General features: G+C 45.2%; 1 protein-coding gene across 10 annotated transcripts in view; it reads right to left on the bottom strand.

Annotated features, from left to right (window-relative positions):
* The window catches only part of vwa5b2 (von Willebrand factor A domain containing 5B2), a 170,817-nt gene that overhangs the window by 116,920 nt on the left and 26,003 nt on the right, over positions 1-27,894 (bottom strand). For 7 of the 10 annotated variants that reach the window (XM_073041326.1, XM_073041324.1, XM_073041323.1 and 4 more), the window contains exon 1: positions 2,575-2,976. The exons of 2 other annotated variants lie outside the window; for them this stretch is intronic. The gene's annotated coding sequence lies outside the window, so the exon portion shown is untranslated. Of the gene's footprint in view, positions 1-2,574; positions 2,978-27,894 lie in introns of those variants that run through there. One more of the 10 variants, XM_073041329.1, reaches the window with a different exon arrangement.

The raw sequence follows: 27,894 nt of genomic DNA, 5'->3' as shown, positions 1-27,894 counted from the left end.
AAGGACAGTGTTAACATTCATAGTGATTAAAAAATGCTACTGTCAGACTATATTCAGACATGACAAACCCAACTAACAGTATGGAACGAAGTTCTATTTAATGACGATACAAAAATTCTGGAAGACTCACAGGATGATGTAACTATACTAAAAACAGAGATACAGTACTTCTTAAAATCCTTGGGTTCCAAATGAAATACTGTGGATATTGGACAGAAAAATGCAATGGGATCGCTCTCTACACAGCTGCCTTGTCCACATGTTCCTCCTCACTGATCTCCCTCCTGGCAATTTAAGTTCAAGTTTATTGTCATCTGACTACATGTATATGACCAAACGAAACAATGTTCCTCTGTACCATGCAGCTCCCACAAAGCATATATCACAGACAACATATAAGACAAATTACTACCATAAATATGTTAATAAAATATCATGCAACTGGAAAATACAGGAAACATTTAAAGTTGTAGAGTGAAGAAAAGTGCTGACAAATATCTTTTTTTTATCAGCTTCTGCCATTGCCAATTGTATTTAGGAAGTTTTAACTGACTTATGTCCATGTCCTTGTACTGTATTTATGATTTTATGATTTCTTGCCAGATCTTTACTTGGCTGCAATAAGATGAACGTTTTCCCTCAGAAAATTATACTGCTATGTGTTTATCAACATCGAGCCATCTACTATGGATGTTAGGTAAATTGGCACTCAGGTAAATGTCCTTAGAGAGCAGAATCTCCTTCAGCAGCCCCTTGGACCAAGGATGATGTCTTCTGCTGTATCTCTGTGGGTTCCGAGGTGACCGGCAAGGCCAATATGGGATGTGTAGTCTACCACAGATCAATCAGGAGGTGCCCGTTGAGACAAGCAGGGGCCCAGTTTGCGAAGTGGTGCACTTTATCTAGGGTTCCTGCAAGGACTTGAGGTTCGCAGTGCCCACCTGAGTTTCTTCACCTCCACTTTGAGGGAGCATGGACGGCAGATTCCCTAAAGTCAAACGGGGGCATCGCATTTCCTGAAGCAGCTTTTGAGCACAAACCTGAATCTGGTCCCATCAACAGTATAACCTTCCCCCAACACGTTAAGCAATCCCCCATTCAGCGGGTCTCCATTAAATAAATGAAGAACAAGCACTCAGAGTACTGGGAAGGGTTGTACCCCCTGCTGAAAGGCAACCTTAGAGATGGGGGGGGGGGGTGAAAGGAAAGATGATCATCAAGGAAGAGGGCTGATGGAGAGGAAATAGGGGTGTTGAATGAGGAGTGAAGGAGATGCTGCCGGACTACAATCGAATTTACAAGGAATTTGCAAAGAGAAGCAAAAACGAGCAGATTAACAGTCAGAAGGTGCCAACCGCAAGTGCTGGGATGATTTACTATATGGGCTCAGAGATGAAAAATGGTTATTGTGCGACCAAGGAGCGTACGCTGCCCATAAAACAAAATTCACTTCACAAGAGACTGCAGGAAATGGGAGGGAGAGAGCTGGAAAGGACAGGAAGCGGAGTCGTAACGTTTGCTGTTGCATTCAGAAATGCGGCCACTCTGAATGCAAATAGAAAACTTGATTCAATAAAAAGTTACATTATATTTTGTACGTGTCCGGCTAAAATGTTTTATGTTACCTAAACGTAAAATTATCGTCAAATTTTTCGGAATAAATCGTTCTCTACAATGATCATATGTATGGCATTGGTCATCAGAAACAAAGCATTTGTTTAGAAGTCAAACCATTATATAAACGAGTTAGGCTGTGTTAAGAGCTAGAGAAAATTACATATCCCGCAAAGGTCGGGAGATCAATTTACTTAATACTCCGAAGGATGCAGCTAACAATTAGAAAATCGCTTTATTGTGACATAAAGGCCGCCCCCTTCTTCAAGTATATTCATTGGAAGCGTTTCTCATGAAAATATCTGATCAACAAATTGTTTCTCTTTAAAGTACGACACATGTAAAAGTTATTTATTGCAAAGAGAAGCGAATGTTGGTTCGGTGCTGAATTGAGAAATGTTACGAGTTCCGACCCCAGACTCCGAAACGGCTGGAATTACGAACGGAAACATTGTTGGGCTGTGAACAGACGTTGCTCGAATCATTATAAAACTCCACAGCTGAAAGGAGCTCATAAATGTTTTATTTGTCCAGAGCTAACGAAATCAACACCCTACATCTTTAGCAAGGAGAACCGGGACTAATAAATAAAATACTCTTTAAAGTGTCAAACATTTCAAATAAAGGAGTGATATATAAACACTTAAAAAGAAAGACTGTCTAAGCGACTGGAGGGGTTGGGCTTCAAAGACACTTAACAGAATGATTCTTTATTAAAATAACAATTCTTAATACATTGTCCTTTAATGAGAGAATGCTTTCTTTACCCTGATTTGCGATCACAGAGGAAACAGATCAAATCAGTTAAGCAGTAACGTTCAATGTTCCAACTCAAGCCGCCCGTTATTACTGCCGCACTTTTCCACCTGCAACGCTTTAACGGAAAAAGTTACACAAAAACCCATCAGCCCTGCGACCGATTGCAAAGATGTCCCAATGTGTCCGGAGGTCGCCGTTTACCTGACTGTTGAACGCCTCTGCTGTTACTGCCTTCGCCAAGAGTTGCTGTTCCCGGGGAGTGTACAGGACGCTGCTCCTGTTGCGATCCTGCATCCGCCGCCCTCCCTCTGGCTCACAGCCTCTATCGCGCACATTTGGGGGCAGTCTGCGCCCATTTCAAGGACGTCTCCCAGGATTCCGGTGGCAGAGAGCTTGGTCTCTCTCTTTGGATCGGCGCACGAGTAGGAGACGGACTGCCTCTAAACACCGCTGGCTTTAAAGCGACACCCTATTATTGCAGGGCGAGTAAACACAAGCAAAAGGGCTTTCGGCTGGTGGCACACAGCAAGACCATCCTCACTGCAACTACCCACCACAAACATTTCCCTAATCTGCCTTCCCTCTCCTCTTCCCTTTCTCCCCGTGGGAAAACGATTTATCTCATCTGCTCCGGAAACTCCCACCACCGACTTAGTCACTCCCACCATTAATTCAACTTTGTATCTGGTCCGGCAAACCCCAGTCTGTCATAAACTTGTAACTCCAGATCAGTACTTGGCAGCTGCTTCAACACCAGGGAGCAGAAGGCCAATAGATGGTCTGGGCTGACTGCACTAGGGACTAAAACTTTTGTCTGTTGAGGTAAATGTAAGTGTTCCTGCTCAGGGATTGTCAAGATTCCCCAGAATAAACCACTCAACAATCCTCATCAAAATCTTTCAGCTTCTGCTGCTTTTCAAATCTTCCTTTTCCCCCCAAGTGATTCAACCCAATGTTCCCTCATCCAGTTTTCCTGTAGTGATCCCTGCCCATTAATCTGCAGCCCTGGCCAGTGGCATAGGCAGCACTGGTCCAAGTTACATCTTCACTGGGTGAGGAAACAGACCCTTCAGTCCACTGTGTCCACACTGACCATCAAGCATCCGTCTACACTAAGCCAAACTCCAATCCTTATTCTCCCTACTTTCACTCACCTACACACGAGGGTACTTTACAGAGTTCAGCTCACACATCTTTGGTATGTGGGAGAAACTAGAACACCCCACACAATCACAGCAAACCCAAAGACTAAGCACCAGAGGTCAGGATCTGCACTGCGACTAGCACATAAACGTCATCACAAAGGGGGCACAACAGAGCCTTTACTTTCTTAGAAGTTTGCGTAGAGTTGGCACGTCACCAAAATGTGGGGTTTCCCTTCCTCCACCAATGATGCTGCCCTCACGCGTGTCTCCTCCATTTCCCAGACATCTGTGCTCACCCTATCTTCCTGCCATCTTAACAGGGTGATGGTCCCTCTTGTCCTCACCTACCATCCCATAAGCCTCTGCATCCAACTCATCCTTCTCCACAACCTCCACCTTCTTCAATGGGGCCCTACAACCAGGCACATTTTTATATTCTCCCCCCTCCCCCCCGTCCTCTGCCTTCTGCAGGGATCACTCCCCCGTCCATTCATCCCTCCTCACTAATCTCCCTCGTGGCACTTACCCTGCAAGTGGTAGAGGTGCTACACCTCCCCATTCACCTCCTCCCTCACCTCCATTCAGGGCCCCAAACTCCTTCCAGGTGAGGCAACATTTCACTTACACATCTGTTGGGGTCATCTACTGAATCGGGTGTTCCCATTATGTCTTCCTCTACATCAGTGAGACCCAGCATAGTTTGGGTGACTGCTTTGTTGTCCACCTCAGCTCAGTCCACAAAAAGCGGAATTCCCTGATGGCCAACCATTTCAATTCTTATCCCCATTCCCATTCCAACATATTGGTCCATGGCCTTCTGTCATGGGAGGCCACGTTCAATTTAGAAGAGCCAACACCTCATTTCCCATCAACATAGACTCCAACCTGATGGCATGAACATCGAATTCTCCAAATTCCAGTATTTTTCCCCTTCCCATTTCCTCTTCTGGATTTCCCCACTCCATTCTCATACCTCTTCTCCACACCTGCCTAACATCTCCCCCTGGTGCCCCTTCTCCCCTTTCTCCTATGATCCACTTTCTTCTCCAGCATCTGGACAGTCTCTTCATAATTGCAGGGAACATCAATCATGTTAACCTGCAAGGCGTTTTAGCCAAATTCCACCACTCATCACCATGGCCACTAAGGGACCACGTTTATACAGACAGACATGGTACTTACAAAGCTGTCCCACAACCTCATCTTGTCTCTCTGACCACATATACATAATGTTAATCCCAATATACTGACTGCTGCTGAAAATTTAGAAACTAGTTAGAGGACTATCACAGTATGGCCTTATGAGACTATCTCTATGTTGCAGGGTTGTTTTGAATGGATCAACTGGCAAATATTTAAGGAGTATGCTACAGAAGAAGAAATTACAGATCTTGAGGAATCTGTCACTGGCTACATCAGTAAGTGTATAAACGACGTTGGTATCTCAAGCACAGTCATCTCACGGCCTAACCAGAAGCCCTGACTGAACACAAACATGCACTCCCTACTAAAGCCCAGTGACAGAATAACTCTCAGATCAGCCAGAAAAAACCTCATCTTAGGCATCAAAAGGACAAAGACTACGTATGCACAAAAAATCCAGGGACACCTTTCTAATAATGATCCCCTGTGTATGTGGTTGGGCATCAAAGTGTTACAGACTAGACAAGGAAGAACAGTGTCGACTGCACCAGTGACATCTCCCTACCTGATGCTCTAAACAACTTTTTGCATGCTTTGAGGCATGCAACACAATGCTGGCCCCCTCCCAGGTGATCAACCCCCTTAAAGTGGCCAGATCAGAAAACATCTCAGGCTGAGTACTCAGGGAGTGCCCGCAGCATCTCACTGCCATTTTCATGGATGTCTTCAACACTTCACTCATTCAGGCTACTGTCTCCACATGGTTCAAGTCATCCACATTATCCATGTATCAAAGAAACCTACACCAACAGAACTAAATGACTGTTGCCCAACGGCACCAATGCCAATCATCATGAAGTGCTTTGAATGGCTGGCAATGGCACATCTCAAAAGCTCCTTGGACAATCATCAATATGCTTACTGACACAACCACTCTGCAACAGATACCATGGCATCTGCCATTCACAAGCCCCTAACACACCTAGAAGACAAGGCCACTTACTGTATGTCAGAATGCTGTTTCTGGATTTCAGTTCAGCACTCAACACAACTGTGTCACAGACACTAGGGAACAAACTCCTATTCCCTGGTCTGAGCAACTGTCATCTGGGTATTGGACTTCATAATGAATGGACCTCAGATAAAGAATCTAGTGCTCTTCTGGCATATATGACAAATAAACTCTTCTTGGGCTTCCAGCTGGGTATTGGTGTCGATTATAACCAATGTTTCAATGACAAATTCTGCCATCGAGAAGATGTCAGAGTTTGTCATTGAAATGTTGGTTATTATCGATACCTATACCTGGCTGGAACCCTGAGAGGAGTTTATTAGACCTCAGGTAGTCAGGATGCACAACCACTCCTCCCTCCCCAGGGCAGTGTGCTGAGCCCATTGCATACAGTCTGTTCACACATGACTGCATGGCCAGACACCCAATCACATTGTTAAGTTTGCTGATGACACGACAGTGGTGGGGCTCATCACCAACAACAATAAGGTGGCCTACAAAGAGGAAGTGGAAGAGTTTGAGGCCTGGTGACAGGCAAGTAACCTCTTCCTTAATGTGAATAAGACAAAGGAGATGGTTATCCACTTCAGGAGAACCCACATCACTCACACGCCTCTTTACATCAGCAGCATGGCAGTGAAAACTGTGAGCAGTTTCAAACTCCTGGGAGTTTATTGTGTACAGTTCTGGTCACCGAATTATAGGAAAGATATCAAGAAAATAGAGAGAGTACAGAGAAGATTTATTAGAATGTTACCTGGGTTTCAGCACCTAAGTTACAGGGAAGGGTTGAACAAGTTAGGTCTTTATTCTTTGGAGCGTAGAAGGTTGAGGGGGGACTTGATAGAGGTATTTAAAATTATGAGGGGGATAGATAGAGTTGACATGGATAGGCTTTTTCCATTGAGAGTAGGGGAGATTCAAACCAGAGGACATGAGTTGAGAGTTAGGGGGCAAAAGTTTAAGGGTAACACGAGAGGGAATTTCTTTACTCAGAGAGTGGTAGCTGTGTGGAACGAGCTTCCAGTAGAAGGGGTAGAGGCAGGTTTAGTATTGTCATTGATGCACCATCAATAACTCACTCTGAGACGTAAAAGCGAGGTATCGGCTTTTATTGACTGGAAGAAGGAACAAGCAGTGAGTGACCACCATACTACATCCTGGAGACTGAGAGGCCAGGCTCAGACTTCCATCACCTTTATACAGGGATCTGTGGGAGGAGCCACAGGAGCAGTCATCAGGGGCGTGTCCAGACAGGTATATGTAGTTCACCACATTCACCCCCACTTTGTTTTAAAAAGAGTCCCCATATGGCGAAGTTTCTTACAAGTATAATTACAGGTTAAGTCTATCAGGTGGTCGAATCTGTCGCTGCGATCTACGTAGCACCGGCTGTGATTGCACAGGTGCCGGTGGTGATTGCACCGAAGACGGAGGTTGTGCTGGTTCCGGCCTAACTGGAGGTGTCAGCCCACTAGGCATCAGTGATCCCTCATGCGTGTGCGAGGCGCCTGATATATGCGTGTGTGAGACGCCCGGTATAGGAGTGTCGTGAGGAGTCTGTGTAGGGCTTGGTGTGCGCGGTGTCACCTCAGGTACAGGGTTCTTAGTTACCGTGGAGTGTTCGGGGTAGTGGTCTGCTGCTCATGCGGGCGCCAGGTCGCGGACGGAGACCGTGTCCTCCCGCCCATCAGGTAAGACCACGTAGGCATACTGGGGGTTCGCATGTAGAAGGTGAACCCTCTCGACCAGCGGGGAGTATTTATTGCTCCTCACATGTTTCCGGAGCAGCACTGGCCCTGGGGACGTCAGCCAAACTGGTAGGGTGGTCCCAGTGACAGACTTCCTGGGAAAAGAGAATAGGCGTTCGTGAGGGGTGGCATTGGTGGACGTACATAACAGGGAGTGGATAGAGTGGAGTGCCTCAGGGAGGACCTCCTGCCATCAAGAGACCGGCAACCCTTTTGACAAGGGCTAAAAATGTGGCCTTCCACACTGTGGCATTCTCCCTCTCCACCTGTCCATTTCCCCGGGGATTATAACTCGTGGTCCGACTAGTAGCAATGCCCCTAGCTAGCAGGTACTGGCGCAGCTCGTCACTCATAAAGGAGGACCCTCTATCACTGTGGATATAGCAGGGATATCCGAACAGAGTGAAGAGCTGGCGCAGGGCTTTTATGACGGATGTGGTAGTGGTGTCGGGGCAGGGAATGGCAAAGGGGAATCGCGAGTACTCATCGATAATATTGAGAAAATAGACATTGCGGTCAGTGGAGGGAAGGGGGCCCTTAAAGTCAACACTCAGTCACTCAAAAGGGCGGGTGGCCTTGACAAGTTGCGCCGTTTCAGGACGGTAGAAGTGCGGTTTGCACTCAGCGCAGATTTGGCAGTCCCTGGTCATCGTCCTGATGTCCTCCAGGGAGTACGGCAGGTTCCGGGCTTTCACGAAATGGTAAAATCGGGTGACCCCCGGATGACAAAATTGTGCATGGAGGGCGTATAGCTGGTCGAGCTGTGCACTAGCACACGTTCCCCGGGATAGGGCATCAGGGGGCTCATTGAGTCTGGCAGGCTGGTACAGGATATCATAGTTGTAGGTGGAGAGTTCTATTCTCCACCGCAAAATTTTATCATTTTTGATTTTGCCCCGCTGTTGGTTGCTGAACATGAACGCAACCGAGTGCTGGTCGGTCAGCAAGGTGAACCTTTTGCCGGCGAGATAGTGCCTCCAGTGCCTAATAGCTTCCACTATGGCCTGGGCTTCTTTCTCCACTGTGGAGTGCCGAATTTCAGAGCCTTGAAGGGTACGAGAAAAGAATGCTACTGGCCTGCCTTCCTGATTGAGGGTAGCGGCAAGCGCAAAATTGGAGGCGTCACTCTGTACTTGGAAGGGAATGGTCTCGTCCACCGCATGCATCGTTGCTTTGGCAATGTCCCCATTAATGCAGCTGAAGGCCGCGCGGGCCTCGGCTGAGAGAGTAAATGTGGTGGACTTGACCAGGGGACGGGCCTTGTCTGCGTAATGGGGGACCCATTGGGCGTAATAGGAAAAGAAGCCCAGGCACCGTCTGAGGGCTCTGAGGGTGGTGGGAAGAGGGAGTTCTAACAGGGGGCGCATACAGTCGGGATCAGGGCCAATGACCCCGTTTTCCACGACATACCCAAGGATAGCAAGTCGGGTGGTTCCGAACACACACTTGTCCCTGTTATAAGTAAGGTTCAAAGCTTCGGCCACTTGGAAAAATCATTGGAGGTTGGCGTTGTGATCCGACCATTCGTGACCACAGATGGTGATGTTATCCAGATAGGGAAATGTGGCCTTCAGTTGGTACTGGTCCACCATCCGGTCCATTTCCCTCTGGAAGACCGAGACACCATTTGTGACACCAAATGGGACGCACAGGAAGTGATAGAGCCTGCCGCCCGCCTCGAAGGCAGTGTAGGGGCGGTCCTCTGGGCGGATGGGGAGCTGGTCGTAAGCGGATTTCAGATCTATTGTCGAGTACACCTTGTACTGAGCTATCTGGTTGACCATATCCGTGATGCGGGGTAGGGGGTACGCGTCAAGCTGCGTGAACCTATTGATGGTTTGACTATAGTCCACGACCATCCTATTTTTCTGCCTGGTTCCAACAACAACCACCTGGGCCCTCCAAGGACTTGTGCTTGGCTCAATGATCCCCTCCCTGAGCAGCCGCTGCACCTCCGACTGAATGAAGGCCCTGTCCCCCGCGCTGTACCTCTTGCTTTTAGTCACCACTGGTTTACAGTCGGGGGTCAGGTTGGCGAACAGCGGTGGGGGAGGGATCTTGAGGGTGGAGAGGCTGCAAGTGGTGTCAGTAGCGCAGCTGTCGGCATGGTGCTGGGTGGGATATGTGGGTCGGTGTGTGTGTGTGGTCAGTAGCGGGGTATATGACAAAGTCCCACAAAACTGAGGATTCCTGACAGTGAGTGGTGGGAGGGGCCCGTCATATGCCATAGTCACACTTTCGAGGAGGCTCTGGAAGTCCAGCCACAATAGCACAGGCGCGCACAGTTGAGGCATGACCAGTAGCGCAAAGTTCCGATATTCTGTGCCCTGCACCACCAATGTTGCTACACAACCCACCCGGATGTCTGTGGAATGCGACCCAGAAGCCATGGTGACCCTCTGGCTTACCGGCCGTGTCACGAGTCCGCAGCATTGCACCGTGTCTGGGTCAATAAAACTCTCAGTGCTGCCCGTGTCAAACAGGCAGCTAGTCCTGTGCCCCTCCACCAGGATGTCCATCATTGACCTTGCGAGCTGGTGCGGAGCGCTTTGGTCGAGGGTTACGGTGGCCAGAGTTGAGCCGGCTTGGTGCCCGGTAAACACCGGCGGGTCGGGGGCGGGGCATGCTGACGCCGACAAAGATGGCTGCCCACATCCGGGCATGCAAGATGGCGGCCCCCACGTCTCACACGGGTTGGTAGGGCGGGGCATGGTGACGCCCGCAAAGATGGCCGCCCACATCCGGGCATGCAAGATGGCGGCCCCCAAGTCTCACACGCCGCGCTGCCTGACCCCGCTCGTAGTTTAGACTTATAGACCTTGGCGAAATGGCCCATCTTCCCGCAGCTGGAGCAGGTTGCTTCTCGGGCCGGGCAGCGTTTTTGGGGGTGCCTTTCGAGCCCGCAGAAATAACACAGCTCAGGCTTTCACCTGGCCACTGCCGTGGTTGGGTTCGTGGAGTTCGTGGAATCGCGACTGGCAGCGGCGTTGGCGAATTCGCTCGCGGGAACCGTCAGCGGCGGGGTCTGAGGTGTCCACGGAACCGGCAGGGAATCGCGCGACTGGACAGCGTCAGCGTTGTGCAGAGCAGCCTCCAGCGTGTCGGCCGTCTCGATCGCTGAGCGTAAGGTAAGATCGGCATTTTCCAGCAGCCGTTGCCGTACGTACACTGACCTCATTCCTGTCACAAAGGCGTCTCGTACTAGCAGCTCCGCATGCTGTTCCACCGTGAGTGTTTTGCAATCACAAGTTCGGACGAGTGTCTGTAGGGCTTGGAGAAATTGGGCGCTCGATTCTCCAGGCTGCTGTCGTCGCATAGCTAAACGATGTCTTGCATAGACGGTGTTCACCGGCCGCAGGTACTGTATTTTGAGGGTGTCCAGTGCCCCTTCGGAGGTCGACAGGTCCCTGATAAGTGAATAAACTTTTGGGGTGACCCTCGAGAGGAGAATTCGATGCATAACAGTGGGTTCAGTTGCACGAACCTCCTCCAAGTATGATTGGAAGCATGCAAGCCAGAGTTCAAAGGCAAAAGCTGCTTCAGGGTCTTGGGGGTCCAAATCCAATCTTTCCGGACGTAAAACGCTTTCCATGTTTTAAAACTTCCAGTCAATAAAATTGATGCACCATCAATAACTCACTCTGAGACGTAAAAGCGAGGTATCGGCTTTTATTGACTGGAAGAAGGAATGAGCAGTGAGTGACCACCATACTACATCCTGGAGACAGAGAGGCCGGGCTCAGACCTCCATCGCCTTTATACAGGGGTCTGTGGGAGGAGCCACAGGAGCAGTCATCAGGGGGCGTGTCCAGACAGGTATATGTAGTTCACCACAGTCATTTAAAGTAAAATCGGATAGGTATATGGACAGGAAAGGAATGGAGGGTTATGGGCTGAGTGTGGGTCAGTGGGACCAGGTGAGAGTAAGCATTCGGCACAGACTAGAAGGGCTGAGATGGCCTGTTTCCGTGCTGTAATTGTTATATGATTATATTGAGTGCACATCTCACACAACCTCTCATGGTCCTGGAACACATCCTACACAGTCAAGAAAGCTCACCAACGCCTCTACTTTGTGAGGAGGCTGAAGAGAGCTGGACTTTGCGTACTCACGTCATTCTACTGATGCACAGTAGACAGCATCCCAGCGAGCTGCTTACTGCTCGGCACAGAAAACAAACTGTATTGCATACACAGGTAGTCAAAAATGCCCAAAGCATCACTGGCACCAGCCTACCCGCCATTGAGGACGTAATGTACATACAAAAAGTTGCCAGAAAAGGGCCAGTAACATCATGAAGGATTCCACACACTCTGCTCATGGAGTGTTTGTCCCCTCCCGTCAAGGCCACCCATCCATGCCAAGACCACCAGACTCAAACATTGTTCCTTTCCCCAAGCAGTAAGGCTCCACCATTGTTTTATTATTTCCTGTCAGTCAATTATGTTCAAACTAGCATCACTTTATCAATCAATCTATGTATATACTCTATCTTATGTATTTATATTTATTGTGATTGTTTTTAATGTTATTATTGTGTTCTTAATCTTTTTGTGTGTTGCATTGGATCTGGAGTAACAACTATTTAGTTCCCCTTACACTTGCGTACAGGAAATGACATTAAACAATCTTGAATCTTATCATCGCCTCCTCCCCCCAGTTTCATATTTCATCCCCCTCTCCACCTGGCTCCATCTATCACCTTCTAGCTTGACTTCCTCCCCCTCCCCCCATCTTCTCATTATGGCTTCTTCCCTCTTCCTTTCCAGTACTGATAAAGGGTCTTGGCCAGAAATGTCGATTGTTTATTCATTTCCATAGATGCTGCCTGACCTGCTGAGTTCCTCCAGCATTTTAGAAACACAGAAACATAGAGAACCTACGACCCACAATGCTGCGCTGAACATATACTTACTTTAGAAATTACCTAGCGTTACCCATAGTCCTCTTTTTCCAAGCTGCATTTACCTATCCAGGAGTCTCTTAAAAGACCCTATTGTATCCGCCTCCACCACCGTCACCGGCAGTCCATTCCACGCACTCACCACTCTCTGCGTAAAAAACTTACCCCTGACACCTCCTCTGTACCTTCTTCCAAGCACCTTAAAACTGTGCACTCTCATGTTAGCCTTTCAGCTCTGGGAAAAAGCCTCTGACTATCCACACGATCAATACCTCTCATCATCTTATACACCTCTGTCAAGTCACCTCTCATCTTCCTTCGCTCCAAGGAGAAAAGGCCAAGTTCACTCAACCTATTCTCATAAGGAAAAGGGAAAAGTGCAAGACGAGTGGGATCAGTTTTGGTCGTATGTTAATTTAAACTTAAATTAGAAGTTTTTTTTTTCTGTTTCTTAGTTTTATATGTTTTCCTGTCATGGGATGGCTGTGTAAATATGCTATACTGTATCTGCTCTATGATATGCTGTGCTGCTTTGTAAAATAAGAATAAATAATAATAAAAATTTGAATTACAAAAAAAAATAAGGCATGCTCCCCAATCCAGGCAACATCCTTGTAGATCTCCTCTGCACCCTTTCTACAGTTTCCCCACCCTTCCTGCAGTGAGGCAACCAGAACTGAGCACAGTACTTACTCCAAGTGGGGTCTGAACACTTTGTGTCTGTTTTGCTCTGGATTTCTTGCATCTGCAGGATCTTTTGAGTTTATTATTTGGTGTTTGCACAGTTTGTCATCTTTCGCACATTGTTTGTTTATCAGTCTTCACCTGTTTTTGCAGTTTTTCATAAAATTCTATTGCATTTCTTTTTTACAGTGAATGTCTGCGAGAAAATGAATCTCAAGGTAGCATATGTTAATATATATGTACTTCGATTTTTGAACTTTGAAGTCAAATCAGAGGAGCTGAAGGATAGCAGCTTCACCAGCTGTGCCTCTGTACCACACTGTTCTGGCAACTCTTATGTGGTCCATATAGTCTGCTCGCCTCCCCGTTCATTAAAAAAAACATTCAAATTCCTCCACCCCAACTGCACATCAACTGGCCACTGAACCCTCCTGACCCTGACCCCAGCATAGCACCGTCTTGCTGTCAGTGTTGGTCTTTCTCTGCTCAATCACTTCTGATGTGCATTCGTGCCCTCCATCCATTAGTGCCTCTTATTTTCAGAACTCACATCAGAAGCATTCTCGATCACCATCCCCTTTTGCCAGACTTTCATTGCCTATCCTCTATCAAAGCCTAAGAGTGATAAACATTGGCAGAAAAAAAAATGAAGGTTCAGCTCTTTAGCTTCTATCAGCAACCCTGAGTGTTTGGCTTCAATTCCATCAAGTGACATGTTGTCTCTCTTTCTTGATGTCGCCAATAATTCATCAAGTGGATGATCTCATTTAGAGCAAATAAAATTAAACTCTGCAGATGCTGGAAATCTGTAATTAAAACTGAAAATACTGGAAGCACACAGCAGGTCAGGCCACAGCTGTTGAAAGAGAAGCAAAGTTATTCAATGACAAAGATCCTTCATTGGGGAGGAAAACAGCACATTTTTAAGATGCAAAGAAGGTGGGTTAGGGAGAGATGGGACAAAGTGAAAGGATGAGACCAGAACTGGCATGGTGATAAGCCGAAGATGCCTTCTGGTGGATGGATTAATGGGGCAATTAGGTAAAGGAATCAAATGCAAACTGTGAGAAATGTTAGGTCTGCAACTGCAGGCTCCTCTCTGTCAACACCCAGCTCAAACTCATCACCTGCAACCTATTTAAACCTGGCACTTATCCACTCATCAAACCAACTAGCCTCAACCAGCTTCCCCAAGCCTTCTGTTGCCTTGTTGCCTTGTCATGTTAAGTATTAGTTCTCTCCTGTTTCATGGTCCCTCGAGGCTTGTTATTTTGCAGTTTATTATTAACGTTATCTCTCCTCACTAAATCGTCTCTGCTGCCCTGTGTTTGGGTCAGGCCTCCCCTACACTTCACTTTCTGATAGGATAAGTGAATCATTGATTAACCCAGCAGAGTATGCTCACCTAAAGGAAGTTATCTGTCGACATGAGCACATCACCCAGAAGTCATTGATCATCTGCTTGCCTCTATCTTCCAACTCTCCGTCTCAATGCAGCAATGCCACAACATTCAACCTCCTCCTTTTGAGCCCTGGATTCTTGTACCTGAATGCTTTGATGGATGCCTAACCCAAAGCCACAACTTCTTGTCCCAGTGTGTCTCACACTTCAAACTCCAGCCATCTCTATTCTTTGGACCAAGCCAAAGTTGCCTTTATCATCTCCCTCTTGACTGGGTGAGCTCTGATCTGAGCCACTGAGAACTGGGACAATTAATCCACCACTTGCAATTAATTCCTTAGATGCTCCGTGTTCTTGACTTTCCGGGATGTAGAATGGGGGCTGCGGATTGAATCGTTCACCTGTGTCGAGGCTCACTCCATCTGCTAGATACACTGTGGAATTCAGGACCCTTGTGGTGGAGTGCAGCTGGAATTCAGAAGCGTTGTTAACTCACCTCACTCACCCACTCACACTCCCCAGCCTTCTCTTCTCCCTCTCCCCTCCTGAGCCCAAAGCACTACAACATGGCTTCATTCGACCATCCCAGTCTACAGTCGGTACAGCATTCTTGTTTGTCAAAAAGAAAGATGAGGGACTTCGTCTCTGCATTGAATACCATGGACACAACAAAACCACCATTAGGGACCACTAGCCTCTCCCCTTGAGGGATAGTGCATTCGAAAGACTCCATGGAGCCCAGATCTTTATCAAGCAGGATCTACAGAGCATGTACAACTTGATCTGCATCTGCCAGAGGATGAGTGAAGACAGCAGTCATAATACCCACTGACCACCATGATTACTTGATGATGCCTTTCGGACTTTCTAAGTCCAACCATTTTCCAGGCTTTTATCAACAAGATCCTCTGAGACATGCTACACATGTACGTATTCATCTACCTAAAGGACATCCTCTTCTTCGTCAAGGACTGCCCCCCTCCCCAGACCAGGTCTGTCATATCTCCTCTAAAACTAGTCATTTTCTTTCTTGGTTATGTCCTTTCACCCCAAGACATAACCATGGATTCAGAGAGAGTGTGCACCATTGGTGAATGGCCCCGACTGCGATCCCTCAAACATCTACAGCATTTCTTGGGCTTCTCCAACTTCTACCACTACAGCCAAATTGCCGCCCCTCTCACCTCCCTCACCACGTTGCCTACCTCCGGATAACCACAGGCCACACTTCCAAGAAGCTCAAACGATGCTTCATCACCGCTCCCATTCTCCACCATCCAAACCCCTCTGGACCTTTCACAGTAGAGGTAGACGCAGCTGAGATGGGTGCTGGGGCCATCCTCTCCCAGCAGGAACCAGATGGGAAGGCACACCTATGTCCTTCAGTTCATGCAAGTTCAACCTTACACTACTCACCATTAAATTGGCCTTGGAGGAGTGGAGACATTGGCTGATGGGAAGCACTTAGCCCTCCTTGATCTGTACTGACCACCAGAACCTCACATCCATACAACTTAACCCTCGCCGGTCTCGCTGGACCCTCTTCTTTGAGCATTTCAACTTCACCCTCTCTTACTGACCCAGATCCAAGAACACTAAGGCAAATACCCTGTCTCAACAGTACAACCCCGTTGAAATGAAGATCGACCCTCAGCCCATCATTCCAACATCACATACTCTCGTCCCATTTTTCTGTGACCTTGAGAACCAAATTCATCAGGCTCGGCAGCACGAGCCGCTCTGGCTGGCATGCCTGCCAACAGCTTTGTATGCTGAAGCACTCCAGCGGGCCCGCTCCTCAAACATCTCCAGACATCTAAGTACACGACCAACTCTGGATTTTCTATGACAACGGTTCTGGTGGCCCACCATGATAGCAGATGTACTGCCTGCCCTTGATGTGCTCACTATAATTCCTCCAACCTGCAACCCTCCAGGCTCCTGCAGCCTCTGCTGGTCCCTCGATGCTGATGGTCCCACATCACCTTGCACTTCATCACGGGTTTGCCACGTTCCAGTGGGGCCAAGGTGATCATGACAGTGGTGGACCTGTTCTCGAAGGCAACCCACTTTGTTGCCCTCCCCAGGCTTCCACCAGATGCTGAGGTGACAGACCTGGTTCCCTAACGTGGCTTCCCTCAGGATATTGTGTCAGACTGAGGCCCACAGTTTGTCTCCCACTTCTGGAGAGCCACTGGCTCCCTCCTTTGCAACTCAGTGAGTCTGTCCTCTGGCTATAATTCCACAGACCAACTGTCAGTCAGAAAGTGCCAATCAGAAGTTTCACTGCCTTTAACCTTCCCACATGAAAGAAGTACCTTCTCTCGGCTGAGCCATACTGCAATCTACACACCTCCTCTCCCACATGTGTGTCACCCTTCGAAGAGCTTCATGGCTAACAACCGCTATTGGTCCCCGCAGAGGAGCCAGTGGTGGAGGCCCCAACCATCAGGGCCATGGTTCATCAATGCTGGATTGCTCGGAAGAGGGCATGGAGAGTCATCCTTGCTGCCAACTGTGCCTACTGACATTGGCACCCAACCAGACTGCTCTGGCCTGGGGCCCATCTCTGGCTGTCTACACAGATCTGCCCCTGCACACTGACACCATGCAAGCTCTCACCCCAGTTCATTAGTCCTTTTAAGATTACCCATCACACTAATCCAGCCACTTACCTTCTCCAGTTGCCACCATTCCTCAGCATCACACCTACCTTCCATGTGCCCTGCCTCAAGCTTGTGGTCTTTGAACCCTTCAACCCACCTGAGCCTGCATCTCCGGAACCAAGGATGGTGGAAGGTGGTGTATGCAGTTTGCCAGTTGATGGATTGAAGTTTTGAACAGGGTATGCAGTGCCAGCTCATCTGGAAAGAGTATGGCCCAGAGGAGAGGTCTTAGGTGCCATCCATTTACATCTTGGATCTATCACCCATTAAGGAGTTCGACAGACCCAGCTGAGTCATTCTGGACCATCGGGAGCTGGCCATGGGGGGAGGGGTGTTCCTGTCAGGCCTGCACGTCTTCACCCACCTAACAGGAGTCACCTGCAGCCTATTTAAACCCAGCTCTAATTCTTGTTTACTCATTGAACCACCCAGCCTCAACTACTTGCTCCTAGCATTCAGTTACTTTGTTGCTTTGTGTTGAGTATCTGGTCTGTCTTGTTTTGTGACCCCTCATGAATTGTTATCTTGCAGTTGATTATTAAAGTTAATGCTCACCACTAAATCATCTCCACTGCTCTGCGTTTGGGTCAAGTTTCCTCTACATTTCCCGACAGGTGAAATATGAAACTACAGACAAAAGAGCATGAAACTGGGAGAAATGCAGGATCATAGGATTACATTTACACCTGGCCACCACTTTTTACAGAAAGTAGTAGATACATCCCAGTCCATCACAGGCAAAGCACTCCCCATTGTTTAATGCATTTGTATGGATTGCTGCCAAAAGAAAACAGAATCCATCATCAAGGACCTCCACTATCCAGGTCATGCTTTCTTCTTGCTACTACCTTAGTGCAGGAGGTACTACACAAGCAGATCCATGAACAGTTAGAACCCTACAACTATCAGGCTCCTGAACTGACATGGATAACTTCACTCACCTCAACTCTGAACTGATTCCACAACCAACAGACTCTACAAATTATGTTCTTAGTCTTTTTTTATTATTTGTGTAACTTGCCTTTAGCACACTGGTTGTTTGTCAGTCTTTGCTTATGTATAATTTTCATTAATTCTATTTTATTCATTTATACGCCTGCAAGAAAATGAATCTCATGGTAGTATATGGCAACATATATACATCGATAAGTTTACCTTGACTTTGAACCACATCAAAATTCATAATCCATTTCTCAGCTTAACTCTTATAGATAATATTTATTTCTTCCTCCTTGTCATGTAGCCAAATCGTTTGGAATATTTTTACATTTTCTAAATTTTATAAGAAGCAACATTTCTTACACACACACACACACACACACACACACACACACACACACACACACACACACACACACACACACACACACACACACACACACACACACACACACACACACACACACACACACACACACACACACACACACACACACAGGTTCAAAGTTATTTCAATTTATTACCCACTAACTTTACTGTACAGATCCCTAAGAAGGTTAAGTCTTGTTGGATGAGGTGTAACCAAGCTTTTAATGTTGTATAAAGACATAATTACTGCTCCAGTTCTATGGAGCTAATGTTATTTCTGAAATCTTTTTCCACCACAATATTTTTTTCTCAACCTTCATTCTATAAAAAGTGTTTTAAAAGTCAGTTAAAAATGGAGTGTTTTTAAACTTCAGGATTTCCTATCTGTAAATATTCTGCTGCTTGATTGGCTACCCAGCCTACTTGATAACATCACTGTTGGTGGTTCCCAGAGATTTCCGAGAGTGATGCCAAAATGTAATTAACATCAGGGATGGGAAATCCATGCCCCAGCGATCTGAGTGGGTAACCTTCTTCAAGGTCAGTCATGACTACTGTCACTTTATCACCGACAGGAAATTTTGGGTTAATTTGCTAATACTGGTAAGCAGTCAATGCTATGACATAATACTGGCAGTTTAACAACACTCTGGCAGGATTCCACATAGGGATCAAGATTGATTATTATATTCTATCATATAAATTTCACTAACATTGCCACAGGCTTTTAATACACTAAAATCCTTTGGTTGAGAATGTGCCATGTAATAGTTCCTTAAAAACATTGGCAAACTTCATTAACTCAAACACCTCCTATTCGTATTTGTGATAATCTCTCTTAGCCAGTTGCCACCAACTCAGCAGCAAGGTAAGGCATGCAGCTGATGTATGATTCTGTGAAGCCTGTTTTGTTATGGGACAATGAGTTCCAATTTCTTGTGCGGATCCGGGAGGGCACATTACTAGTGAGACCTCCACCCTCCAGAAAAATGATTAGAGCAAGAGCAAGAGTCATTGATGGAGAAGGTGCTCAGTGGATGGAAATCCTTCAACCACTTTTTTTGATGCCAGTGATGTTACTGGTCCAGTGCTGGTCCAGCTCAGGGCATATGCTTTCCACACTGGGAGGCTGGGGGGTGGGGTGGGCACTTGGGAGAATCATATTATTTACTTCATTAAGGAGACGTTGGTGATCATTTACTGTGTACAACAGCATAACACACAGACATAGATCAGCGCTTTGCCACAAACAAGAGAAAATCTGCAGGTGCTGGGAACTCAAGCAACACGCACAGAATGCCAGAGGAACTCAGCAGGCCAGGCAGCTTCTATGGAAAGGAGTACAGTCAATGTTTCAGGGCGAGACCCTTCACACGACTGGAGTAAAAAAAAGATGAGGAGTCTGGCTTCGGACTCTCACTAGGCCAACCAGCTGGCAAATAATCACAAGGTCAGCAGTGTAATGGTAGCAGAGGAGAAGGACAGATTATGCTATACTGAAAATGAAGTGCTCTGTAATCTGTTGAGAGCCAGATCAGAGGCATTCAACTCGGGAGATCAGGAGTGCTACAAGAGGTGCAGGTATGATCTCCGGAAAGCCATCTCTCAGGCAAAGTGGAGATTTTGGACCAGACTGGAATCAACAATTTCTTTTGAACTTACAGTCCTTTAACATCTTGGACTATTTTTACTGTGCCCATGGTCTGTTTTTTATCAATTATGCTATTGTTTGCACTGTTGTAACTATATGTTGTAATTATGTGGTTTTGTGCAGGTCTTGTAGCTTTAGTTTTTGGTCTTGTTTTTGTCTGGTGGATTTGGAGCTCCTTTCTGGGGAATGCGCTAAGACAGTAGCGCGATATTAATACGCAGCAGCCTCTCTGGACTCTGGATTGGGGATTGCCAAACGTTACGTGGATTTTCTGGTGTAGTCTGTTTTGTCATATGTTTTTGTGATGTCATTCTGGGGGGAACGTTGTCTCATTTTTTAACTGCATTGCATTTGTGGTTTCTAAATGACAATAAACTGAATCTGAATCTGAACAAGGGATGCTCAACAGCTGTGGCAGGGTTTGAATGCCATAACCTCCTACAAGTTAAATCTTGTGACATGGGACAGCAGAGCTTCACTTCCAGATGAGCTCAATGCCTTCTATGTTCACTTTGATCACCAGAACAGGGAGGAATGATCGTGCACTCCATGTCTCCCAATGATCCTTTGGTCTCAGTATCTGAAGCTGACGTGCAGGCTGCCTTCAAGAGAGGGAATCCAAGGAAAGCATCCAGTCCAGGCTGGAGTACCTAACCGAGTACTGAAGACCTGTGCCGTCCAACTGGCTGGTGTATTCACAGATTTCTATATCGTCAGTCTTTCACTCCAGCAGGCTGTATTCGTGCCGGTGCCCAAGAAGAGTGTGGTAACAAGTCTAGATGACTATCGCCCAGTGGCACTTACATCCACAGTGAGAGGTTAATGTTGAGGTATATCAGCTCCTGTCTGAGTGGGCTGTATCAAAGGTGGTGATGAATCAGCATACGGGAGGGAGACTGAAAGTTTGGCTGAGTGGTGTAATAACAACCCCTCACTCAATGTCAATAAAACCAAGGAATTGATAGTAGATATCAGGAGAGGGAAACCAGAGGTCGATGAGCCAGTAATCATCGGAAGATCAATGTGGGGAGGATCAGATGTGGAGAGGGTCACTAACCTTAAACTTCTGGATGTCAGCATCTCGGAGGACCTGTCCTGGACCCATCATATACATATAATTGCAAAGAAAGCACAACATGCCTCTACTTCCTCAGGAATCTGCGGAGATTTGGCATATCATAAACCCCGGCAAACTTCTTTCAATGTGTGATGGAAGGTGTGCTTACTGGCTGCATTACGGCCTGGTATGGGAGCACCAATGCCTTTGAGCAGAAAATCCTACAAAATGTAGTGAATTCAGCCCAGTGCATCACAGGTAAAACACTCCCAACCATTGGGCACATCTACATGAAACATTGCCATAGAAAAGCAGCATCTATCATCAAAGATCCTCACCACTCAGGCTCCTTTCTCACTACTGCCATCAGGTAGAAGGTACAAGTGCCACAGGACTCGCACCACCAGATTCAGCAACAGTTACTACCCCTCAACCAATAGGCACTTCAACAAAAGGAGACAACTACACTCATTTAAGAACTCTTTTATCTTTCATGCTTGTTATTTAATGCTATTATTTATTATATGCATTTGCAGAGTTTACAGTTTACAGGATTTCCTGTTTACAGATACTGTTCTATAGATTTGCTAAGCATGCTCGCAGTAAAAGGATCTCAGGGTTGTATGTGGTGACATGTATGTACTCGATAATAAATTTTATCTTGAATTTTGAACTTCTGAACTTTGAACTTCCAGTATTGGGAAGACTAGAAATACACACAATATTCCAAATACAACCAAACCAAAATTTTAAATAGCCGCAACATGACTTATTTACTGTTCACTAGCTAAAGAAGGCAAGCAAACCATGCACTTTCTTTGCCACCCTAAGTCATTTGCATGGCTACTTTCAAGAAGCTACAGTATGGACCCAAAGGTTCCTCTGTACATCAATGCTGTTTAGGATGCTGCGATCAACAAGAGGAGGAGACCCTCTGTTGGTTCAGGGTCAACCATGGATCATGTGCCCTAGCTGTCAAGCCAAAATGCAAACCATTACAATATGGAGAGCAAGCTGTTGCTCATGCAGTCAGCTCCCCTTCTCTATGCAGCCAATGAATCCAAAGAAATGGCGGAAACCAATACAGTTTGGCACCAGCAGTGGCGCAGGAGTTGTTATTCTGCGTTGAACTCAATGTAGGACTGCCTTAGGGACTCCAGCTCTGGATTTTTCATGGGAAGGAGGGATAATCCAGAACATTAGAGGATGCTTAGGCTTACTTTTGGTTCTGTTAAACAATTGGAGAAGATTCTTAGGTAGAAGATTTATGTGCATTTGGTGCATGGCCTCATTCAGAACAGTCAGCATGGCTTTGCACAGGTAAGGTCAGGTTTAAGTAACTTATTTTGAAGAGGTGACACAGGTCACTGATGAGGGTAGGACAGTGGATATTGCCTGCATGGATTTTTGTAAGGCACTTGACAAGGTCCATCGTGGTAAGCTGATGCAGAAGATCAAATCTGAGCATTAGTTGTGAAGAAGACCCTGCTCTGAGTGTTTGTGATATACTGATAGACTTCCTCTGAAGTAAAAACACCCAGATTTTTATGACTATAGAGCACAACCATTAATTAGGTGCAGAATTATCCTCTGATTCCCACGATAATGGTACCATTACTGTTACTTCATTGACTGGACCAAAGCTGGAAACAAGATTCCAAACTTGATCTATGGTCGAGCAATGAAGTTCATTACTTCATAGGGATTATACCTTCTAATACAACCAAATAACCTCTGCTTGCTATGGCTTCTTAACAAATACTTGTACTTATATAAAGTTATAGCATAGCAAAGTTTTCCAAGCGCTTCAAAGGAATGTTATCAATCAAAATAATTTTAACCACAAAACATGCAAGGAAATAGTAGGACATTTGATCAAAGACTTGTTTGAGGAAATGGATTTTAAGGACTGTTTTTGAGAAAAAGAGAAATAAAGAGGTGGAGAGGTTTAGAAGGCATCTCCAAGATGTAGTCATGATCACCAGAAGTGGACCAATTGTGATGAAGAGAAATCCAGAAATAGAGGACCACGGATATTCTCAGATGCATAATGACAAGGAGAGATAAGGCCATGGATGGATTTGAAAGGAAGATGGGATAGAGGATAGAATGCTTTCCTTACATCGATGACAAATAAACTCTTCTCAGGTTTCCTGCCAGGTACAGAAATAAATTTTAACCAATAAAATTGTTTAAATCGATACCTGTACCCAGCTGGAAGCCCAGGAAGAGTTTATTCATCAAAGATGGGATGTTTAAAATGCAGACTTTGGTTTACCATGAACCAGTTCAGCTCAGCAATGATGAATGAATGTGATTTGGCATTTCAGTAACTAGTCACCAGGGTTTTGTTTGTCACCATACTACAGAGCATCTTATAACAACATAAGAGAAAGCCATGCAACATACCCTATCCCTGCCACTCCTGCGTGAGGCTACCTGGGAGTCCATTTACCCAATTTCCCTCGGGATCAATAAAGTACGTCTGTCTGTCTGTCTGTCTGTCTGTCTGTCTGTCTGTCTGTCTGTCTGTCTGTCTGTCTGTCTGTCTAGAGTAGCCAGGCCAGGCATGACTGAGCTGAAACAATGCCAGAAGGTGATATCGAGTTGGAAATAGAGGGATTGGAATTAGCACAAATGTAAGATCAAAAACTCATCCTGGGGTCAAATATAACTGCTAAGTTGAACGCTGGTTCTTTTTCAAACGGTTGCCAACAGCGTGTAACTTGCATGAATTATTAACCACAATGTGAGCACAAATCAGAAGCAGATGTAAAATATGTACTAATACCATAACAAATTAATTTGAAAAAGTATTGTCATAAATATTTGATAACAGTCCAGTTCCAAGGAAACAAATGCAGCACTCATGTTAACTGAACTACTTACTGTATATTATTCTATGTTACATTGGACAGTGCTGGACAGGACATCAGTACACGATGCTGTGTCAATCTTGATTCCAATTTATACCTAAATATCCTCCTCCTGCCTTTCATCCATATCCCTCCATTCCCTGCATATTCATGTGTCTAGCTCTTAAACTCCATTAAACTGCTTTATTCCCACAACTACCCCTGCTAACCCATTTTGGACAATAAAAACATACTGCTCACATTGCTTTTAACTATCCCCACTCTAACCTTAAAAGGATGTCCACAGGAGAAAGGGTTGTGCCTATCTACCTATCATAACATTAAAAACCCTTATCAAGTCTCCTGTTAGCTTCAGAATCTCCAAGGAGACAACCCAAGTCGGTCTAACCTTTTCTTATAATTCATCCTATCTGATCCATCCTCCCTGCACCCTCTCTGTACAATTCTCCAAGTGTGGCCTGGCTAAAGTTTTATACAGCTGCACGATAACTTATTTAATTTTATACTCAATGCTCCTACTAATGAAGGCAAGTATTCCATATGCCCTCTTTACCAACTTATCCACTTGTGTTCCCATTTCCAGTGAACTGTGGATCTGGACCCTGAGATCCTTCCATACCACAATGTATTAAGGGGCCTGCCAGTAACTCTACACTTTCTCTTTTCATTTGACCTTCCAAATTGCAAGACCTCCCACCTGCCCAGATTAAACTCCATCTGCCACTTCTCTGCCCATATCTATAACTTATCTACAGTATTTACCACTGTTTTCTTTGATAGTCCTTTATATTGTCCACAATTCCACTAATCTTAAAGCTTGAAGGTTCATAGAAAATTCATATTCAACGTATGTATATGACACCATATACTACCCTGCAATTCATTTTCTTGTAGCTATTCACAGTAAATCTTATAAATACAATAGAATCAATGAGAAACTTCATACAAACAAAGACTGACAAACTACTAACATGCAAAAGAAGGCAATCTGAGCAAATACATCAAAAAATAAATAAATAATACTGAGAACATAGGTCCCAGAATCCTTGAAAGTGAGTCGCACGTTATGGAATCAGTTCAGAATTGAGGTGTGTGAAGCTATCCATGGCGGTCCAGGAGCTTGATAGTTCAAGAGTTCCTTAACTTCATGGTGTGGAACATAAGGCTCCTGTGCATCCTTCCCAGAGGCAGTAGTGAGAAGAGAGCATTGGTATCATCCACAATCTTGGTTTTTGACTCATTTACATTTTCATCCAAATCATTGATGTATTGCAAACCACAAACAACATTGGTTCCAGCACTGATCCTTGCTGAACACCACTCGTCAAGGACCTCCAGTCAAACTTTCGACCGTCCATCTGTATACAGTTAAGGCAGTTCAGAATCAAATCTTGCAATTCATCCTGTATTTCTTTCACCTTTAGCTTCTGAATCAATCTACCTTATTGAATGTTTTACTAATGTTCATGTACAGTAGATAATGCCCACTGTTTACATTCAGGCATCTTTGTCATTTCCTCAAAAAACTCAAGTTTGTAAGGGATGATGTTCCCTGCACAAAGCCATGCATTCTATACTATAATAAAGTTCATACTGTTTACTTAAAGAACTAAAGGGACTGCACAGATGAATCATTATATATTGAATAATTTTAAAACTGATTTGAGTCATATGTCCTTTGTTTTAATATGCTGATAAACACTTAGATAATAAAGTTTAGTTGGCAATTCAGATATTCTTGTTTTTATTCTAAATCTTATTAAACGCAAATTAGAATTTATAATTTGAATTAGATGCATTAAAATGGTAGTGAATAGTCTTCAGCATTTGAAGAAATGCTGTTGACTAAGTAATGCCCTGGTTAAGAACATGTCTTATTGTATTCCTACTGCTATGCTGTGAGGTGTTTTGACTTCTGTAACAGTCTGTCCAGTGGGATACCATGGAACATTTGCGAGAGCTGGGCCGGGTCGGATTTCTGAGGGATGGTGGGGTGGTTTTGGTTTTGTTAGCAAGAGCTGCGGAGAAGAGCACAAGGGAGGGTACTTGCAGAATCCTGCCCAAAGGAGAGACCCTGTTTTAAGAAGTGCTTTGTGCAGACGAATGGTTCCAGGAAGGAAGTGCCAATATTCCTGAGTTAGCCAGTTCATTCAAAATGGTCTTCAAGAGAAGTTTGAACTGTGGCTGGTGTCTCTCATGCAGAAAGTAGGTCCAGCGTGTGAGTAACCAAAGCGAAGTACTTGACTACACCAGAAATGAGCTCCAACATTTGTGTGCACATTTAGACTGGTCTAGAAGCTCTGGGCCCTTTTTATCTATTAACAGTTTGTTAATGTTGAAATATCTGTAAATATATAGTACTTCCATTTTAATTTTTTTGCTGGTGTAAGATCAGCCTTTTATTTCCTGCTGAATGACAACATTGCATGGGGGCAGTATTTACACAGCATTCACCATAATTTCCACTCCCCCCCCCCCCCCCACCCACCCACCCCGGAACATTCCAACTTTCCTGTTTAGTTGAATCCATATCATACCAAGCCTAGACGTGTGTTGCTTATTAAAGGTGATCTTCTCATCATTATCCATGTGAAGCTGAGTCATGTGGCTGTTAGCTAGCAAGCCTGGGTTATTATGAGCCACAGTGAGAGGGTTACAACTATTTTTTTTCTTTGCTGGACATATTTACATTTTGTTTATACCAGCAACGTACTGTGTTTATCAAGACACTTTCTATAATATTGTTTATGCTCAGACAGGGTTCTTCTAAATAAATGATACAGACTTCAAATCTCCAACATTGGGAAAGATTTATTTTCCCAATCTAGAGTTTCTGATCCCTTATTTTGAAACAGATATTCTAATTCCACATATCTCAACCCTGGAAAACATTACCCCTACATTTACTGTGTCAACAGACACAAAATGAACAACATGAGCTACAGAGCTATGTATTGTTTTTTTTTACTATTTGCATAATTTTCTTCTCCTTTACACATTGGATGTTTATTCCTCTCCATAGATACTACCTGACTTGCTGAGTTCCTTCAGCATTTTGAGTGTTGTTTAGGATTTCCTACATTTGCAGAACCTTTTGTGCTTATGATTTGCCCTGTCATGTTCAATAAGAATTTTGTATGTTGCAGTGAGAAACCCACTCATTCTTTGAAACTCTTCCCAATCTTGCTTTATAGGACAACTTCTTCCATTTAGGAATCAAACTGAAAAACCATTTGTGAATTCCCTTCATTGCAAATTTTCTGCCAAGGTAATTTTGTTTTTTTGTTTTCCCATCTTATATTAGATCTGCCATCTCCTCACCCTTTGCTTAGCCTATCAATAATCCACTTGAACCCTCATTGCATTCACCTCAATGCTCACATTACCCCAGCCATTGCATGGCATTTGGATATATCATATTTTCTCCCTACATTCAAATCTTTCCCAAAGAGACAAAAGCATACTGGGTCTGCACAGCAATGCTGCAGCAAATGCAGCGGAGACACAGCTCCAGTCGTCCAATCCACACTTTTGTTGCTGCATGTGTGGGCTTTGCATGATTTCCCTGTCACTGCTCTAGTTTCTTCCCTAAAGACATGTGGGTCAATGTATTAATTGGCCTGTGTAAATTGTGTCAAATACAGGTTTGGGATCAGGGTAGTGTTGATAGCATGTGAAAAGAAATAGGTTACGGGGAAGATAAACAGGGAAATGAGATTAATGACTACTCTGAGAGGCAACATAGACTTGTGGGACAAGTGGCCTCTCTCTAAGTCATATGAAAGATTATAATTTATGAAATTGATATACAGTAGCTTGGAGAAAGTTGGTGGTCTAGCAAAATATCTGCCAAACCCACTAATTACAATCTCCCAAATAAATTAAATGACTGCAGTATCCCTGCACTCTGTTTAACCAATAC

Source organism: Hemitrygon akajei, chromosome 3 (assembly GCF_048418815.1).
Source record: "Hemitrygon akajei chromosome 3, sHemAka1.3, whole genome shotgun sequence".
Lineage (NCBI taxonomy): Eukaryota > Metazoa > Chordata > Chondrichthyes > Myliobatiformes > Dasyatidae > Hemitrygon > Hemitrygon akajei.
Note: the sequence above shows the minus strand (reverse complement) of the source record. Positions and strands in the feature narration are given on the sequence as shown.